General features: G+C 45.4%; 2 non-coding genes across 2 annotated transcripts; both read right to left on the reverse strand.

Moving 5' to 3' along the window:
- Positions 1 to 11,616: 11,616 nt before the first annotated feature.
- Positions 11,617 to 11,688, reverse strand: trnaa-cgc (transfer RNA alanine (anticodon CGC)). Its single transcript has one exon. It is a non-coding gene; the product is annotated as a tRNA-Ala (tRNA).
- Positions 11,689 to 18,410: 6,722 nt separating this feature from the next.
- trnaa-ugc (transfer RNA alanine (anticodon UGC)) lies at positions 18,411 to 18,482 on the reverse strand. Its single transcript has one exon. It is a non-coding gene; the product is annotated as a tRNA-Ala (tRNA).
- Between the last annotated feature and the right edge of the window lie 2,314 nt (positions 18,483 to 20,796).

Raw genomic sequence — 20,796 nt, forward strand, 5'->3', positions numbered from 1 at the left:
AGTGGTGCTCAACATGGAGGAGGACTGATTCATCAGCTGAGGGAGGACGGTAGGTGGTAATCAGCAGGCGGTTTCCTTGCCAAGGTTTGACCTGATGACATGAGATCACATTGGGTCTCGAGTCAATGTTGAGGATTCCCATTGCCACTCCCTCTGACTGTATATCATTGTACCTGGGACGTTAGCTGAAAGGTATGATTCTGTAAGTATGGCTATGTTAGGCTGTTGCTTGACCAGTCTGTGGGACAAGTCCCCAGATGTTATTGAGGAGGACTTTACAGAGTCGACTGGGTTTGGTTTGCATTTGTCGTGTCCGGTGCCCAGTTGTGCGTCCGGTTTTATTCTTATTATGACGTTTTTTTAAAGCGAGATTTTACAACTGAGTGGCTGGCTGGACCATTTCAGAGGGCAATTAAGAATCAACCATATTGCTCTGGGTCTTTTGTCACATATCGATCAGATCAGGTAAGGACGGCAGATTCCATTCCCGAAAAGACATTAGTGAACCAGATGGGTTTTTACAACAAGCCGGTAGTTTCTTGGCCACCATTAGTGATACTAGTTTTTATTAAATTCCTGATTTTATTTGATTAATTGAATTTAAATTCTCCAGCTGCGGTGGCGGGATTTGCACTCATGGTTATTCGTCCAGGGTTTTGAATTACTAGTCCAGTAACATAACCACTATGCTTCCGTACCCGTCTGCAGCTGCAGTAACTGCAGCTTATTAACATTGACCTTACGTCGAGCGGACTCCAGTCGATGGAAAACCTCACACCATTCGCAGGTGCTCTTCCCGAGTCTCGGTATGTATTAGGATTTCATCCACATATTGGATGACAGCCCGGGGATTCATAGCCCCGGCAAAACTCCTTTCATGTGAGCTGGGAAAACAGCAATGCTGTTGTGGGATCCTTGAGGGAGGACGGTCCCAGTGTACTGCTGTCCTTCGAAAGTAAAGGCGAATTTGTACTGCGAATCAGGGTCGAGTGGAAGGATCCAGAACCCGTTCAAGGTATCTCTCACCGAATACCAGTAAGACCGATGGACGATTCAGGATATCTCTCACCGAATACCAGTAAGACCGATGGACGATTCAGGACATCACTCACCAAATACCAGTGAGACCGATGGACGATTCAGGTTATCACTCACCAAATACCAGTGAGACCGATGGACCATTCGGGATATCTCTCACGAAATACCAGTGAGACCGATGGACGATTCGGGATATCACTCACCAAATACCTGTGAGACAGATGGACGATTCGGGATATCGCTCTCCGAATACCAGTGAGACAGATGGACCATTCGGGATATCACTCACGAAATACTAGTGAGACCGATGGACCGTTCGAGATATCTCTCACGAATATCTGTGATACCAATAGATCAGCTTGGCTAACATCTCTTGGTGTGAGGCCACAATAGGACTCATTGTTGGATTATATTCATTTCATTCCCTGTAATTATCAGTTGCTCACTGAGAGCCATTTGATTTACTATCCAGCCACAAAGGCGAGTAACCCACCAACAGACCATAATTTTCCTGAACACCCCTGGTGCTCTAAACTTGTTATAATCGCTTTTAAGCTCTCAAACGCATCTCTTTGATAGGAGTCCTGTCTCTATGGAGGGAGGTTATCTCCTTTTACCCGAATACACGGATCCATTCGCCCACATTCATGTCGGTGTTTGGCAAATCATGTCTGATGTCTTTCACACACCTGTCGAACCTTTGGATCAGAGACTTAGGGGGTAAATTCATCTTCACTGCTTGGGCGACTGATGGAGCAGAAATTAAAATCGGGCCGGCTCTATAAGGGGCGGTTGATCCGCTCGACGAGTTCAGTCCCCAGCCATGGTGAAAATTTCCCTTCACGTGTTGTGAACTGGTGCAGTTTGAGAAAATGGACCAGCGCATGGGAGTCGGAAATTGATACCAGGGATTAGGTCAGGGAAGGTGTGGCCGATTTGAAGTATCCCCGTCTGGCAGAAATGAGGTGATCGAGACTGGAAAATGGTCTCAGGTCATTTGCCGCCCATTTTAACGCCAGCAGTCCTGCCTCCATCGTGGGTAGGGTCCTGAGAAGAGCGGACGGAGCAACACCGACCTGTTTTGGTCAGGCCACGTATAATATGTAAATCAGAGTATTATGACGTACAAAGGACACCTTTTAATGTTGGTTACAAATGGGTGGAGGGGCCGCACTTTCGATGGGCATTGAGTGGTCTAGAACACTGAGAAGTTTCGTTTTAACTTATATTTTGTCGGGCAAGGAGGAGTAGGAGAGTTTTCCCTTGGCCTGCTGCGGCCCTGCAAATTTCTCGGCCTCTGATGGACTCAGAAATGTTTCTGGAGGCATGCTTTAGATCTGTGGAACGAGGCCCAGCCTCATTTCCCATTAAACTCTCTGCAGTGAGTAAATATTGCTGCACAGCAGCTCAGAGAGGAAACGTTCTCCGGGACTCCCCACTGGAGTTTGAAATTACATTAATATTTCACCAGTTAGTAACGGTCCGGGTGTTGGTCCATTGTTATTCTGTTCTGGTCTAACCAAATGTCCCAATGGACAGGACGCTGTCTGCCCATGACAGCTCACCCTCAGTCCATCCCCCCGGGCAGTGTGTGTGATGAGAAATAGTCATCAACCGAAAAGGAGGATTTGTTTTTATTGATTTCAGGATTCAAAATTTAATGTTGAAATCATATCATTTCCAGACTAATAACAGCAAACCATTCCATGTTAGAATCACACCTTGTATCATTTCACAACACCACATGTGTTGGGGTAAAATATAATTCCTGTTTGGTATTTGCAAATTTATTTTAAGTATTGTATTGATATCAGTTACTTTAGTGAACTCATTGATGTCAATGGATAGTAAAATCAGGCGCGGTGAATAACGGGCGCCCGATCAGCTACTGCCCGCCTTACTCCAAACATGAATGTCTCCTCTCATTGACTTTAATTTTGGATGAAAAGTCTTCAGATGTTTCTATGATTTAACTAGTGTAAAAATTAGATTCAGTGGGTATTTCACCCCGTTCTTCAGCTCCTCCTAAATTTAGTCTGGGTCACAGCATAAATACATGTGTTGGTGGAGGAACTGAGAAGTTGAAGCATGTGTCCGGCTGCCTCAATGTCACCGGCCATATAGTACTGGGCGTTTGTTATACGAGCAGAGATAACATAAAAAGCGAGTGCGCTCCATAACAATATAAAACTGCCTGATATACTGAAGAGTAAAATGATGGATTTCCTTCGGTTCTCCATCTCTGGATCCTTGCGATTCTCTCCATTGTTGCGACCCCGGAGTCCCCGGCGGACTCGACTGGCCGCTAAAATGTGCCTGGCGGTGAGGACATTGAACAGCAAAATTAGAATGAATGGAAGACAAGGCACTAACACAATATTAAGCAGGTCAAACGTTGCCCATGCGGGTGAAGTGAAAAAGGTCGGTTTCCAGACACAACCCCGGGGTACATTGTCCATTATATATTCCGGGTCAAATACAAAGTACCAGGGAATGTTTAGTAAACAGCTCAGCACACTCACCACCCCGATAACAACAGCCGCCGTTTTCTCGGTGCAATATTTTGTTTTCAGCTTCTGACAACAAATGGCCACAAATCGATCAAAGGTGAAAACCACTGTGATCCAGACAGAGGCCGTTATGGCTGATAAAACCAGGGTGAGAATGAGGCGGCACACGGGGGTAATGGTCAAGAATGAAACTGGGAAATAAACATTAACAAAGCGCCACATTATGACATCAGTGATAACGACCAGGAGATCGGCCGCCGCCATTCCCACCAGGTAGCGAGTGATACATTTGGAGAGACCGCATTTTCCTCGGGACAGGATCACAATCGCCAACAAGTTAACTGTAAGAGAGCGAAACGGAAGCAGAAAAATTAATGATCAAACCTGGAGTCAATGTTCTAGTTTGAGAGGATCTGGGGTGAAATTTCCAGCTTTATTGCTGCATCAAACGGTGGAAACTGATTCAATGTCCTGGGCAGCGCTTTTCTACTGCCCGGAAATCTGACCAATTCAAGCCGGATTTGAGCTCCAGATGGACTGGAAAGTGAGCGAGGGGCGGGAAATTGAGGGGACAGGGGGAGGTTCTGCTGGTTTGTTGTTCTTGGTTCAGAGAGCCAACAAGGACTGGCACAAAACGGGAAAGGCCGAGATCCGCGGCGGTGTGTTTGAGGCTTCAGATTGGATTGGAAGAGGCAGCTGGATGCGAAGCCAGTGATTGAGATTTGGAGGGAGACAAGGGAAAGGACATGTCGGAGCTGGAGTGGAGTCAGGAGCAGATGGTTTGGGGAAACAAGTAAACTGAAGCAACGGATGAGGAGACAGAGGAATCATTGCAATGGGAGGAGAGGCTGGGATTCACAGGGAGAGACTGCAGCAGAGTGCTGGAGGAAATCTAATCTAAAGATCCCATTAACACAATCCAATCAATATCTTCAAAGTTTAATTTTTGTGGTTATTGTTGCCAGGGAACAGCTCGTTGGTTACATAATGTATTCAACAAATTCACTTTGCACATTCAATTAAAATTAAATTAAAATGCATTTCATAAATTAGCCTCGTTCTTTATTGAATGAAGCTGACCCATACCTTCTAGAATACAATATCCTAACAATTCAATGCGATCAAAAAATCACTGATTTTATTCTTTAAATGTACTTCGATTGTTTTTATGTATTTAGTCACTAAACAGTAAAAGGAACATTCACCCAGACAGACTGAGGACCTCATAGTGATAAACACACCAGACGGGAGAACAATAAAACTCTCACAATCTGACAACATCCTAAAACACCTTCAAGTCACATTTCCTCTGAATAATCGTACTCGAAGTTTAAGCAGTTCATTCCGATGAATTATTCACATCGTTGCCGCTCTATCTATCTCTCCATCTCTCTCTCTCGCTCTCATTAATTCCCTCTTTCTGTGTCTCTCTCTCTTCTCCCATTCCTTTTCCACCCCCTCTGGTTTTCCTTCTCAGTCGCGTTCTCTATCGCTCCTCTCGATCTCTCCGCACTCTCTCTACTCTTTCTCAATGCCCCTTTTCACATCCGAGTAAATCCGAACATCCTGCGCCTGCTTTCTTTTCACCAGCCTCGTGTTCCAACGATCCTATTCTCAGTGTCACTTTGTTAAATAGTTAAGCCTCTGTGAACAGTTTAATGTTTCGACAGATCATCTAAGTCTCCACCTATTCAGCTACACTGTTCTCTTCATCTACAATACGTGGAATAAACAGAATAGAATGCCTCTTCCAGACGAACCTCACAAAAATTGAAATCCCTTCTACTGTAATTAAAAAGTACAGCGTTAGACGGCGGCATTGTTCAATTAACAAAACGCCAACATCACCCCTGCTACTTACGATTCACAGATCAATAGAAGGGCTCCTGATTCAAACAAGTAAAGTGCAAACTGATACAACATAACGTCAAACATTTCATTTTACAGAGAATCCATCCACAGTGAAACAGATGTGAAAGATTCAGCAGCAAACTCAGTTCAGTAGCCAGAACTCTGGAGCTGCGTCAGACACACACACAATAAAATAATATTCCATAACAGTGATAACCAATATATACGTTGAAATCCGAGTTAAACTGAACCATGTTATTGTGGAGGGATGGTATTGCGCTGCCTCATTGTAACACTGGGACCGTGAGCTGTATCATTCTCAATCACTGAAAATACATTGATGAAAAAAAATTTCCAGGACAGGTTAGTTCCACAACATGAAACTGTTAACAGCTCCTGATGGCCTGATACCAGTTCTCAGCCCAGACACCTGATTCCAATACATTCAGTACAGAGAATAATCCAGTAACAATGCCGGGGTTGGATAATCAAAGTTCATTACAGATATGATGCAGCTCTTACAAGACTGAAAGATTAGAGACTTTAAATATTCCATCATTAAACTTATAGAACAGAACAGGCGGCTTTGTAAAACATGGTGGGAGAAAAATAACTTGCCAATACAACAGCATAGTTAACACTGATTTACAATATTCACAGATGAGTTAACGGCTTACCAAGAACTCCAATGACTGCAAGAACAGGATAGTAGATGCGTTTTATTTGTAAAATTACTGGATATCCCATTTCTGTGAGAAGCAGTGACTTCTGTTGATCAGAAAACCGCAGCTCCGGCAGGCATTCTGAGCTGATACATTTCAACATGCCCTGATTTATACAGGGGAAACATCTCCACTGACACGGTTATACCCCTGATCATTGCTATTAGTTACAGTCACCTGAACAAACACATTACATCAGCGGCTTTGTCTCCAATGTAAATAATGACGTGGATATATCACAAACATCCCAAAGTCCAGGACAGTATCTTAATGAAACCTCTCTCAGGAATAAAGTTAAAAGCTGTGCTCAGAAAGGACTGGTCCAACAACAATGAGCGGCTTCATTTACAGTTTTAATATAATTGTATTGACCATTTTCACTCCTGCCGATTCTTTTTTTAATTTGACCAATTTCTCCGTGTGCACACTGAATCCAGGGACACAAACAGACCGGTTTCACTCTTTCCTGCATTTTCCCAGTTAAAATATGAATATTGAGTCTCTGACACGCGGACAGTTAAAGGCCACGTTGAGGATTGCAATCGAGAAATGACTGTGGATGATATTAGGGGTCGGACACTGAACGAGTTTCATTGTCATTACCTCTCTGTCATTTTACTGTAGATGTTTACCCATTTATTCCACATTGGTTGACGGTTCTAGTAAAATGGTTCTGGTGTAACAATGAGCTGAGCTCATGTCCCTATTGAACCTGCACCAAAGAGGCCCCATGTTCCTCTCACTCGTTTGCTTTCCATCCTCAGCCATTGCCATTGAAGTCCCCATGAATGTTTCTGTCCGCTCCAGACTGCATTTCTACAGCTCACTCCTGGCCGGTCACCCCACCTCCAGCTTCTATAATCGTGAGCTCCTACAAAACTCTGTTGCCCGTGTCCAAACAGCCGCGCCTCACTGACCCTCACTGGCTCCCAGTTCCATATCCCTTAAATTTGAAATTGGCATCCGAGGGTTTGAATTGCTCTCTGGCCCACGTCACCCCATCTCCATCTCCAAACCTTGGCTCCCTCTTCGTCCTCATCTACAGCTGCGCTTTGGTGACATTGTCCGCAGCCATGGGTCAGTTTTACGTTGACAAAACCACGACCTCTTTTGACTCTTCCAATGACTTTGGGTTGTCAGATCGATATTCTGTTTTAGATTAGCAACAATTTCCTCCAGTTAAAAATAGGGGAGACATGATCTTTGACCCCACAATCTCCACATCCTTGCCACGGATTGCATCCCCACCCGTGGCTTTTTGATTGGTGAGTCCCTCACCATTCACCCAAACCCTTACTAACCTGCAGTGGATTCCAGCCTCCTAAGCCTGTAGTTTATTTTTATTGTTTCTTACACTTAAATCCACCAGAATCTCACTCATCGTTATTTCTCGAATCTCCTCCAGCCCTGCAACCCCTGCCAAACACTCTGTTCCTCCAGCTCTATCGGCTTGTGTATCCACAGTCTATTTGCCCGACGTTTGACAGCCGGACCTTCAGCCCAAGTTCCAAAATTCCCTCCCGAAGATACTCCATCTCTCTCACCCCCTTTCAGGTGTCAGCTATGGCTCAGTGGTAGCAGTCTCACTCCCAAGTTCGAAATTTGTGAGTTCAATTCCCACTCCAGAGATTTAAACATAATCCATCGTGATACTTCTGTGCAGTATTGAAGGAGCGCTGGACTGTCGGAGGTGCCAACATTCGTATGGCACAAGAAATCGAGGGACAATCTGCCATCTCAGGTATGTGTAAATGATCCCATGGCACTATTCGAAGAAGAGCTGTGGAGTTCTCTCCGAGGTCCTTGTCAATATTTAGTCCCACACCATTATTGCTAATATCGATTTTCTGGTCATTTATCTCAGCAGTTTGTTGGAGCTTCCTGTGTGCAAATTGGCAGCTGCGATTCCAACAATACCAAACTGACTACACTTCCAAATGTACTTCGTTGATTGTTAGGCCTTTTGGGGCGTCCTGGGGTCCTGAAAGTCGCTAAATAAAGGCAAGTTTTTTCCTTCTTTCAGACCTTCCATGAAACCCATCTCTTGCTTCAGGCAAATGTCACCCTTCCTAATATCACCTTTGGCCAGGGTCCAGTTTTATCTCATTATACCTCAGTAAATGGCCTTACGATATTTATCTATAATAAGGGTGCTGTATAAATAAAATAGCTATGGTTATATTTTACCATCCTCAACTCTCTTCATCCAATTCCTGCCGGCATATAAATTCTCATCTCGTAAAGGAACCTTATCCCCTCCGTCTCACCATTTACGTCTCCTCCTTTTCCACCCTTCTGAAACCCACTCGATGACCAAGGTTTTCGCCCGTCTTCCTGATATCTTCTTATTCCTTTGGTGGCCGTCTTCACCCACTCCTCTGTGAATCCCCTTGAAAAGTTTATTACATTAATGGCGGTCTGTGAATGCGAGTTGTTGTTGACTTTCATTGGAATGTGTTCATTAGTTGTCCACTAAGAACATAAAAACATAAGAAATAGGAGCAGGAGTAGGCCAATCGGCCCACCGAGCCTGCTCCACCATTCAGTAAGATCATGGCTGATCTGATCCTAATCTCAAATCAATAGAACACAAGAAGTAGGAGCAGGAACCGGCCACTCAGCACATGGGCCCTCTCCGCCACCCACAGGGCCTTGAACGATCCGAACTCAGCTTCATGTCCAATTTCCTGCCCGCTCCCCGTAACCCCTAATTCCCTTTACTTCTAGGAAGCTGTCTATTTCTGTTTTAAATATATTTAATGATGTAGCTTCCACAGCTTCCCGGGGCAGCAAATTCCACAGACCTACTACCCTCTGAGTGAAGAAGTTTCTCCTCATCTCAGTTTTGAAAGAGCAGCCCCTTATTCTAAGATTATGCCCCCTAGTTCTCGTTTCACCCATTCCTTGGGAACATCCTTACCACATCCACCCGATCAAGCTCCTTCACAATCTTATATGTTTCAATAAGATCGCCTCTCATTCTTCTGAAATCCAAGAGTAGAGTCCCAATCTACTCAACCTCTGCTCATATGTCCACCCCCTCATCCCCGGGATTAGCCGAGTGAACCTTCTTTGTACTGCCTCGAGAGCAAGTCTGTCTTTTCTTAAGCATGGACACCAAAACTGTATGCAGTATTCCAGGTGCGGTCTCACCAATACCTTATATAACTGCAGCAATACCTCCCTGTTTTTATATTCAATCCCCCTAGCAATAAAAGCCAACATTCCGTTGGCCTTCTTGATCACCTGCTGCACCTGCATACTAACTTTTTGATTTTCTTGCACTGGGACCCCCAGATCCCTTTGTACTGCAGTACTTTCCAGTTTCTCGCCATTAAGATAATAACTTGCTCTCTGATTTTTCCTGCCAAAGTGCATAACCACACATTTTCCAATATTGTATTACATCTGCCAAATCTCCGCCCACTCACCCAGCCTGTCTATATCCCCCTGTATGTTTTTTATGTCCTCCTCACTCTCTACTTTCCCTCCCACCTTTGTATTATCTGCAAACTTTGATATGTTACACTCGGTCCCCTCCTCCAAATCGTTAATATAGATTGTAAAGAGTTGGGCACCCAGCACCGACCCCTGCGGAACACCACTGGCTACTGGTTGCCAGTCCGAGAATGAACCATTTATTCAAACTCTCTGCTTCCTGTTAGATAACCAATCCTCCACCCATGCCAGAATATTACCCCCAATCCAGTGATTCTTTATCTTGAGCAATAATACTTTATGTGACACCTTGTCGAATGCCTTCTCGTAGTCTAAATACACTCCGTCCACTGGTTCCCCTTTATCCACCCTGTACGTTATGTCCTCAAAGAACTCAAGCAAATTTGTCAGACATGACTTCCCCTTCATAAAGCCATACTGACTTTGTCCTATTAAATTGTGCTAATCCAAATGTTCCACTACTGTCTCCTTCATAATAGACTCCAAAATGTTACCCACCACAGATGTTAGGCTAACTGGTCGATAATTTTCAGCCTTCTGCCTACTACCCTTTTTAAATAAGGGTGTTACATTAGCAGTTTTCCAATCTGCCGGGACCTTTGCCGAGTCCAGGCAATTTTGGAAAATTATTACGAAAGCATCCACAATCCCTGCTGCCACTTCCCTCAAGACCCTAGGATGTAAGCCATCGGGTCCAGGGGATTTATCCGCCTTGAGTCCCATGAATTTACTGAGTACCAATTCCTTAGTGATTTTAATCGTATTTAGCTCCTCCCCCCCTCGAGCACCCTGTTTGTCCAGTGTTGGGATATTCTTAGTGTCCTCTACCGTAAAGACTGAAACAAAATATTTGTTCAGCATTTTTGCCATCTCCATGTTTCCCACCATTAATTTCCCGGTCTCCTCCTCTAAGGGACCTACGTTTGCTTTAGCCACCATTTTTCTTTTTATTTAACAATAGAAACTCATGCGATCTGTTTTTATATTTTTTGCGAATTTATTTTTATAATCTATCTTCCCTTTCTTAATCAACCCTTTAGTTACTTTTTGCTGTCTTTTGAAGACTTCTCAATCTTCTATCCTCCCACTAAGTTTGAAACCTGTGGAATTCTCTACCACAGAAGGCTGTGGAGGCCAACTCACTGAATATATTTGAGAAGGATATTTTTCTACATACAGAAGGCGTCAAAGCGTATGGAGAGGGAGCGGGAATATGGTATTGAGAGTGAGGGTCAGCCATGATCATATATAATGGCGGAGCAGGCTCGAAGGGCCGAATGGCCGACTCGTGATCCTATTTTCTCTTTTATTATCACTGGGCACGCGATCCAGCCCCGGGATGGGAGCCATTTCAAACGCGCGTGCGTGCGTCCATTTCTTTGTATCGTGTGCAGAGCGTTCGGTTTTTTTCGAGGAAATGAAACCCTTTCCTGTCCTTGTGTGCAAAGATGAGTTGAGGACAAGAAAATGTTTTCAAAATTCGAAACATAAAGCGTTTGGAAAAACGGGGGATTGAACCCGGGATCTCATACATGCAAAGCATGGGTTCTTCCACTGAGCTTCATCCCCACAGCAAAACCACTTCAAATTTAGAATTAAAAAGTCGGCTTTCCGCTCTGTCTCTCCCGGACAACGAGATGCCAAGTCGTCAAACTTGCTCCAAATGTTAAACCTCTGCTTCAGTTCACGGGGTTTCTGCTCCTCTTTACTTTGAACTTTCCAAAAAAAAGTTAGCGGAAATAAAAAGATACAATTGCCAATAGTCAGTGACGAGGCTGACATCCAAACTCTGAATCATAACGTGAGATCAATGAATGACACAGCGTCAAACAAGAGCTGGGACTGCTCGCTCGATATTGCACTGTCACACATTCCAGTCAGTTTGCGGCGGCGATGAGCTGAGCTGCTGAGGGGACCGTGAGATGAAGTCCTGCTCCGGGGCAATTTCATGCTTGTGGAGCCTCAGAAGATGGAACTCGCTGCGCTCAGAAAGTGCGATTCGCCTTTCCGTGCGCAATTCTGATGAAAAATAGCTTTGGAGATGCTGGAGATTGAACCCAGGACCTCATACATGCGAAGCATGCGCTCCACCACTGAGCTACATCCCCATATAGAATCAATTCCTACCCAAGGAAATAAGAACTGATTGTCCTCATTTTATGAGACCACCCATGGTGGGTCTGCCACGTGATAGATTATTTCCAGTTTCAAAGATTGGGGAGGAGCAGGGAACAGGCGTTTCGACGACACAGAGGTAAGAATAGTCTGGATGTTCGGCGGTTCTTCATTTCCCAGAGAGTAGTGAGTCTCTGGAATGCATTGCCGGCTGGTGTGGTGGGTGCTGACTCTCTGTATCCTGGGCTTAAAATCATCTCGTTTTCTGCTCCAACCAGACAATTAAAGGTGAAGAATGCGGACCTGATACAACTGTGGGTGAACGGAAGAAACCAGGCCTCGGCACTTAGTCTAATGAAAAAGCGGGAGTTGAGAAGAAAGGCTGAGAAAGTGTGGAGAGACTCCTTGAACCGTGCTGTAACCATCCTTCCTATTTCAGGGCGCATTTTTTCGAACGCTCCCGTTATCAATAACTTTGCTTACGGTTGGACGGGAGTAGAAATTCTCAGGCACATTGTAGCAGAGGCCGGCAAGAATATTTCGAGTCCTCCAGCTTCAGAGGAGGGCAAGGTGAGGCGTGGAGAGCATTGAATCTCATTACACAATAAAGGGCCAGGTGTGAGTTTGTGTTTAAAGATCACTTCAATAAAAAACACCTTGACGAGCTGATGTTACTGACGGACATGATGGTCAGGAAAAGACCAGCTGGTTCATTATTCCTGTCCCACATGCCCGGAGAATCGTGACTGGACACTTCCTACCGACACGACCCGCCCCACCCACCGGAAACGGTTACAAACCTTGGAGCGGTTACAAACCGGAAAAAATACAGGGCCAATTTCTGGAAAAATCCTCCCCGACATCTTCAGGCGATCGAAACCAGTCCAGGACTTGAGAGTGACCATGTGCAGGTTAACTGTAAAAGCCACTCACCTTCTATATAATGCGATCTCTGCCCCAGTCAAGAACCGGTCCAGATCCCTCAAGAAGGCAGAGAGAGAGTCAGCGCCCACCACACCAGCCGTCAATGCATTCCAGAAACTCACTGATCGCTGGGAAATGAAGAACCACCTAACATCCAACTTATTCTTACCTCTGTGTACTCTAAACGCCTGTCAGCTGAATTCCAGCCTCTGAATCATAAAGTGAGTTGTGTGAATGACAGAGCGTCAAAAAGGACCGAGAACTTGGAGTGCTCGCTCGACATTGCACCGTCACACATTCCGGTCAGTCGGTGGCTGCTATGAGCTGAGCTGCTGAGGCCACCGTGGGATGCAGTCCTTCTCCGGGACAATTTAATGCCTGTGGAGCCTCAGATGATTCATCGTTCCGTGGGCGGCGGGTGGGAGAGGGGGAAGAGACTCCTTGGTATAAGATTAGGCATTTTCAGCATATGGAGCGTACATTCAGATTAGGAGTTTTCAAAATATAAACCATAGAAACCAGTCACGTTTACATTAGTCATCTTAATGCATAAACAACACCCGCTTATAAACATAATATCTCTGGGAATCGAAGGACAGTGGCTGAGGATCATGAAATGGCCGAGTTAAAACTTACCCAGAATACAGAAGGTCAGACTGAGCGAGGTAATGCTGAAAGCTGCTTATATTGCAGGGTTCAAGCATTTTGCTGAAGATAACAGGTGACATTGTGAATGTGTTGCTACTATGTTGAGAATATGTGGAGAATACGTTGAGAATATGTGGAGAATGTGTTGAGAATATGTTGAGAATATGTAGACTTTGGGCATGTTGAGGTCCAGGGATCTTGTGTCCGCACATACCATGAGCAGTTCTGATAGGAATGTGAATAACAAATAAAGATCAGGGAGAGTTTGCATGAAATGATTGGTGTTAACAATTCTAGTTTTACATTTGAGTTCATAGAAAGACAGGACGGCGAGAGAGAGAGAGAAAGAGAGAGAGACGGATAAGCAGCCATCTGAGGGTTACAGCTTCTATCCAAAGCAAGACTAACGGTTCGTATCGTGTCCTTCCTATTAATACTATGGCCTTAAACATTGTGTTTGTTGATACTTGCTTATATTCAGTAAAGGATTAATCGCAACCCATTGGTGTCTATTCTGAATCGATCTTATGAACTGGCCACTGCAGCATCGGACCTTGACATGAGATAATGTGGATTGAGTGAAACTAAGTACCTCGGATGGACAAGATGCTAAACCCAGTCCATTAAGGTCGGAAAACCGTTTCGGCGGGAGCATGAGTTTTCCCTCCAATACAAACAGTAACCATGGGGGCTATCAGAGAAGCTTTCTTTTTGAAAAGAATCTGAGCGTCGTGATGGGCAGAGAAGTCTGTTAAGAATTGTCCATGATGTGGAGATGCCGTTGATGGACAGGGGTGGATAAATGTAAGGAATCTTACAACACCAGATTATAGTCCAACAGTTTTATTTGAAAATCACAAGCTTTCGGAGGCTTTCTCCACCTGACGAAGGAGAAAGCCTCGCAAAGCTTGTGATTTTCAAATAAAACTGTTGGACTATAATCTGGTGTTGTAAGATTCCTAAGAATGGTCCAGGAGATAACAGGTATGGTTGAGACACAGACTGTGAGTTCGAGACATTGACTCAGTACAAAATGGGGTTAAGTAGCGAACAACAGAAATTGAAAATTGGTTTTGGAGAAAACAGGATAAATTAGTTTATCATATAATAAAGGAGAGAGGGGAAGATCCAATCCCTTTTGTAGTTACAAGCTACAGAAGTTCTTTTGTTTGCAGCGCACTGTTTCTTTAAAAGCCTGTGTGAATGTTTCGGTGCCACTGGCTGTGGTGAAACTCTCTTTTTCAACCTGCAGTGTAAAAATGGTACAAAGATTTTGTTTAGCTGCGAAGGTTACCTTTTCTTCAATTATATTCAGTACATTTCACGCTTAATTGTAAAGGCGACTGAAGAAATAACAAAAAGAAAGGTAAAGTAATTTATTGGGTTTTTGTAAGCACGTGATATTTCTATAATATTATCTGTTTTATTGTGTTAAGTTTAAGATATTGCTGCATTAAATTGGAGATTCGCTTTGTGAACCGCCCTATCAACTTGCCCTGTCACCTTCAAATAGTTGTAAATGTGCACCCTCAGATCCCTCTGCTCTTGCACCCCATCAAAATAGTACAATTTGGATTCTACTGCTTCGACATGTGGTTCCTCCTAAAGTGAATCAATTCACACTTATCCGCATTAAATTGCAACTGCCAAGTGTCTGCCCATTTCATCAGTCTGTCGATGTCCTGCTGAAGTCTGCTACTATCCTGCTCATTATTTATGTTTCTAATTTTGAATAGAATTGTGAAAACATCCTCTTGGACTCGCCCCACCTTGAAACACAAGGACAGGCAAGACATTCGTCACCTCGAGAAAACCTAATGCTCGGCACAGGATAGCATTCAATGGAAGAGCGCACGCTCCTTATCAATAGTTCCGAACCTAGGGCTGGATTGCGGGCCCAGTGAGAGATTATTCCATTTTGACAGATTGGGGAGGACCTGGGACAAGAGTTTCGACAACGCAGAGGTCGGAATAGGCTGGATGTTTGGCGGTTCTTCTTTTCCCAGTGAGTAGTGAGCCTCTTGAATTCGTTGCTGGCTGGTGGGGTGGGTGCTGACTCTCTGTCTGCCTTCTCCAGGGAACTGGACCCGTTTTTGGCTGTGGCAGAAGTCACAACATATAAAAGGTAAGAGGATTTAGAGTTAACCGAGGTACAATCTATGTGATCTCCTGCACAGGCTTCGATTACCTGAGGGGGTCGGGGGTAATTTTCCAGTGTATCCTGTCCCTTATAGGCCATGGATTTTTCTCAGGATCTTTGCCTATCCCAGGAGATTCCATGGCTGCGGGCGGGAGGAGGGGGCGAAAGTGTCAGTAATGATGCTCCAGCCTCTACCAGTGAGAGGCAGGCTTGATGGACCATCTGGTCTTTCGCTGCCCGTCATTTCCGTTTGTTCGTCCACATCCCGCGCTCGTCGTGGTGTTTTCAATGAAACGATCTTCACACAAACCCACACCTGGGGCATGTCCTGCGTCTGTCTTTAGTGAAACAAGACTCAATGTCTTTGCTTCTCACGTTATTCTCCTCTGAAGCTCAAGGGCTCGAAATATTCTTGCAGGCCTCTGCTACAATGTGACTGAGAATTTCTAGTCCCGTCCAACCGTCCGCTCGGTGACTACGTGGCTGTTGTCCGCTTGGAGCACAAGAGGAGATGATTTTAAGCCCAGTAAATCATTGGGTCGTCCTAAGACAGTAAGCACCTAGTTCGTCTACCCTTGGTTATGGGTCGAATGGATTCGGGGCTGTAGCTCAGTGGCATGGCGCCTGCTTTGCGTCTATAAATTTCCGGTTCAATATCGAACATCTCCACCATTTATTTTCAACAGAATGTCCCACAGAAAGACGAATCGTGCTTTTAGAGGGAAGCGAGTTCCAACTTCTGAGACAAACATTCAATTGTCCCGAAGCAGGACTTCATCTCACGGTCCCGTCAGCAGCTCAGCTCATAACAGCCGCCGACTGACCAGAATTCAAAAGGTAAAGTGTTTGGGCATAGAACCTGAGACCTCATGCACGCGAAGCATGCGGATTATCATCTGAGCAACATCACCAGATAATAACGACCTCTCACCAAGTGTAAAAGGACTGAATGCCTCACTTTCCTAAGGCCACCCGAGCATTTACTGTGCTGAAAAGCATTTCCTCTTTTCAGATACTTGAGGTATGCGGACCTGATACTCGTATTTTAATTTCAGATTTTATTTAAGCAATTCTATTTTGAATTAGTTGAAATTGAATTTTCCAACTATCGTGGTGGAGATTTGAATTACATGACTCTGGCTTACGAGTCCAGTAAACTGCCACATACGCTGGATTACTAGTCCACTATGCTACAGTAGCCGCTGGGCAAACAGAACAAACCAGGTCTCGTCACTCAGAAAAATGAGAAAGAAGACAGTCTGGGAGAGAGGCGAGTCGCCTCGGGCTGTGCCGACCATGATTTCTGTTTCCGGTCGCCGTTCTTCGAACTGCGCGCTGGACATTACACCGTCACACATTCCGATCAGTCGGCGGCTGCTGTGAACTGAGCTGCTGAGGAGACCGTGGGATTTAATCCTGCTCTGGGGCAATTGAATGCTTGTGGAGCCTCAGAGGTTAGAATTCGCGGCACACCGAAATCAAGATTCGCCTTCCTGTGGGTAATTCTGGTGAAAAAATAGCTTTAGGGATGCAACCCAGAACCTCATACATACAAAGCACGCGCAATATCACTGAGCTATATTCCTAGATGGAAGGGAACGCCAACGAAGAGCTGATCTCCTTCATTTTATGAGGCCACATAAGGTTTTTTTGGGCTTCAATTCGTCTCCTTTTCTGCTCCAACCAGACAATTAAACATGAAGTTTGCGGACCTGATATAATTATGGGTGAACAGAAGAAACCAGGCCTCGGCACTCAGAGCAATGAGAAAAGGGGCGTTGAGAAGAAATGCTGGGAGAGGGGGAGAGACTCCTTTGGCTGTGCTGTCACCATCCTTCCGATATCAGGGCACATTTTTCGAACGCTGCCGTTATCAGTCACTTTGCTTACGGTTGGACGGGACTAGAAATCCTCAGGCACATTGTGGCAGAGGGCGGCAAGGATATTTCGAGTCCCTGAGCTTCAGAGGAGGGTAAGGTGAGACACAGACAGCATTGAGAATAATTGCACTATAGACGGATGCAGGACTTGCCCCAGGTGTGATTTTGTGTTTAAAGTTCACTTCACTGAAAGCACCTTGACGATCTGGGGCTACAGACGGACATGATGGTCAGGAAAAGACCAGTTGGTTCATCATTCCTGCCCCACATGCCTGGAGCATCGTGACCAGACACTTCCGACCCACACCACCCGCCCCACCCACCGGAAACTTGTAATCTCCTGGGAGCGGCGACAAACTGGAAACAAATCCAACGCCAATAAGAAGGGGACATTCTGGGAAATTCCTCCCCGACTCCATCAGGAGATCGAATTGAATCCAGTGGATCGCACTGACCATGTGTAGGTGAACTGTAAAACCACTCGCCTTCGAAATGATGCGATCTCTGCCTCAGTCAAAAACTGGTCCATCGCCCTCGAGAAGGCAAATTAAGAGTCAGCACCCACCACACCAGCCAGAAATGCATTCCAGAGACTCACTACTCTGTGGGAAAAGAAGAACCGCCTAACATCCAGACTATTCCTACCTCTGTGTAGTCTGAACGCCTGTCCGCTGCTCCTCCCCGATCTGTGAAACTGGGAATAATCTATTTCTTCAATCAGAGGTTGGTGAAACTGTGGAATTCTCTACCACAGAAGTCTGTGGAGGCCAAATCACAGAATATATTTAAGAAAGACAGATTTCTACACACAGAAGGCATCAAAGCGTATGGAGAGAGAGCGGGAAAATGGTATTGAGATCGAGGATCAGCCATGATCATGTATAATGGCGGAACAGGCTCGGAGGGCCGAATGGCCGAGTCGTGATCCTATTTTTTCTGTTATTATCACTGTGCACGCGATCGAGTCCTGGGATGGGAGCCATTTCAAAGGCGCGTGCGTGCTTCCATTGCATTGTATCGTGTGCAGAGCGTTCGGTTTTTCTCCAGGTCAAGAATCGTTTGCCTGTCTTCGTGTGCGAAGGTGAGGTGAGGACAAGGGGGTCTTTTCAAAATTCAAAGCGTTTGGAGATGCCGGGGATTGAACCCGGGACCGCATACATGCAAAGCATGCGCTCTTCCACTGAGCTACGTCCCCCACGGTAAACTTTCCTCCACTTTAGAATAAAAACTGGGCTTTCCGCTCGAAATCTCAAGGACAAGGAGGTGCCCACTCTTTCCACGTGCTCACAATGTTCAACCTCTGCTTCAGTTCACCTGGTTTCTGCTCATCTTGACATTGAAATTTGCAAAAAAAAAAGTCAGCGGAAATAAAAAAAATAAAATTGCCAATAGTCAGTGAGCATGCTGATATCCAATCTCTAAATCATAAAGTGAGATGGATGAATGACACAGTGTCAAACAAGAGCTGTGACTGCTCGCTCGACATTCCACTGTCACACATTCCAGTCAGCCGGCTGCTGCGATGAGCTGAGCTCCTGAGGGGACCGTGAGATGAAGTCCTGCTCCGGGACAATTTGATGCTTGTGGAGCCTCAGAAGTTGGAACTCGCTGCGCTCAGAAAGCGAGATTCGCTCTCCGTGTGCAATTCTGGTGAAAAAAACATTTTTGGAGATGCTGGGGGTTGAACCCACGCCCTCACGTATGCGAAACATGCGCTTTACCACTGAACTACATCCCCAGATAAAATCCGCACCTACCCAAGGAATGAAGAATTGATTGTTCTCATTTTATGAGGCCACCCAAGGCGGGCCTGCCAGGTGATCGATAATTTCCAGTTCCGCAGATTGGCCAGGAGCAGGGAACAAGCGTTCAGACCACACAGAGGTTAGAATAGTCTGGATATTAGGCGGTTCTTCATTGCCCAGGGAGTAGTGAGTCCATGGAATGCATTGCAACCTGGTGTGGTGGGTGGTGACTCTCTGTATACTGGGCATAAAATCATCAAGTTTTCTGCTCCAAACAGATAATTAAAGATGAAGTATGCGGACCTGATGCAACTGTGGGTGAACGGAAGAAACCAGGCCTTGGCACTTAGTCCAATGAGAAAGCGGGAGTTAAGAAGAATGGCCGGGAAAGCGGGGAGAGACTCCTTGAACTGTGCTGTAACCATCCTTCCTATTTCAGGGCGCATTTTTCGAACGCTCCCGTTATCAGTCACTTTGCTTGCGGTTATACGGCTAGAAATGCTCAGGCACAATGTAGCAGAGGCCGGCAAGAATATTTCGAGTCCTCCATCTTCCGAGGAGGGCAAGGTGAGGCATGGAAAGCATTGAGTCTCATTTCACTATCGAGGGCCAGGTGTGAGTTTGTGTTTAAAGATCAATTCACAAAAAACACCTTGACGATCTGAGGCTACTGACGGACATGATTGTCAGGAAAAGACCAGGTGGTTCATCAATCCTGCCCCACATGCCCGGAGCATCGTGACTGGACACTTCCTACCGACACCATCCGCCCCACCCACCGGAAACATGTAATCTCCTGGGAGCGGTGACAAACCAGAAAAAAATACAGGGCCAATTTCTGGAAAATTCCTCCCCGAAATCTTCAGGCGATCGAAACCAGTCCAGGACATGACACTGAGCATGCGGAGGTTAACTGTAAAACCATTCACCTTCCATATGATCCGATCTCTGTCCCATTCAAAAAACAATCCCGATCCGTCGAGAAGGCAGAGAAAGACTCAGTGTCCACCACATCAGCCGGCAATGAATTCCAGAGGCTCACGACTCTCTGGGAAATGAAGAACCGCCTAACATCCAGCCTATTCTTACCTCTGTGTAGTCGAAACGCATTTCCGCTGAATTCCAGCCTCTGAATCATAAAGTGAGTTGTATGAATGACAGAGCCTCAAACAGGAACGAGAACTGGGATTGCTCGCTCGACATTGCACCGTCACACATTCCGGTCAGTCGGGGCCTGCACTGAGCTGAGCTGTTGAGGGGGCCGTGAGACGAAGTCCTGCTCCAGTGGAGTCTCAGAATATTCATCTTTCGGTGGGCGGCGGTTGGGAGATGGGGAAGAGGCTCCTTGGTGTAAGATGAGGCATTTTCAGAATATCGAGCCTACATTTAGATTAGGAGTTTTCAAAATATTAACCATAGAAACCAATCATGTTTACACAAGGCATCTTAATACATAAACAGCACCCGCTTTTAAACATAAGACCGCTGGGAATCGGAGGATAGTCACTGAGGATCATGAAATGGCCGAGTTAAAACTTACCCAGAATGCAGAAGATCAGACTGAGCGAGGTGATGCTGGAAACTGTTTACATTGCAGGGTTGAAGCATTTAGCAGAAGATAATCGCCGAAATTGAGAAAGTGTGGAGATTAAATAGAGAATGTGTTGAGAATATGTTGAGAATGTGTTGAGATTGTGTTTCGAATATGTAGAGAATATGCAGCGAATGTGTTGAGAATATGTAGACGTTGGGCATGTTGAGATA

The sequence above is a fragment of the Heptranchias perlo genome, unplaced genomic scaffold, assembly GCF_035084215.1.
Source record: "Heptranchias perlo isolate sHepPer1 unplaced genomic scaffold, sHepPer1.hap1 HAP1_SCAFFOLD_64, whole genome shotgun sequence".
NCBI classification, from domain to species: domain Eukaryota; kingdom Metazoa; phylum Chordata; class Chondrichthyes; order Hexanchiformes; family Hexanchidae; genus Heptranchias; species Heptranchias perlo.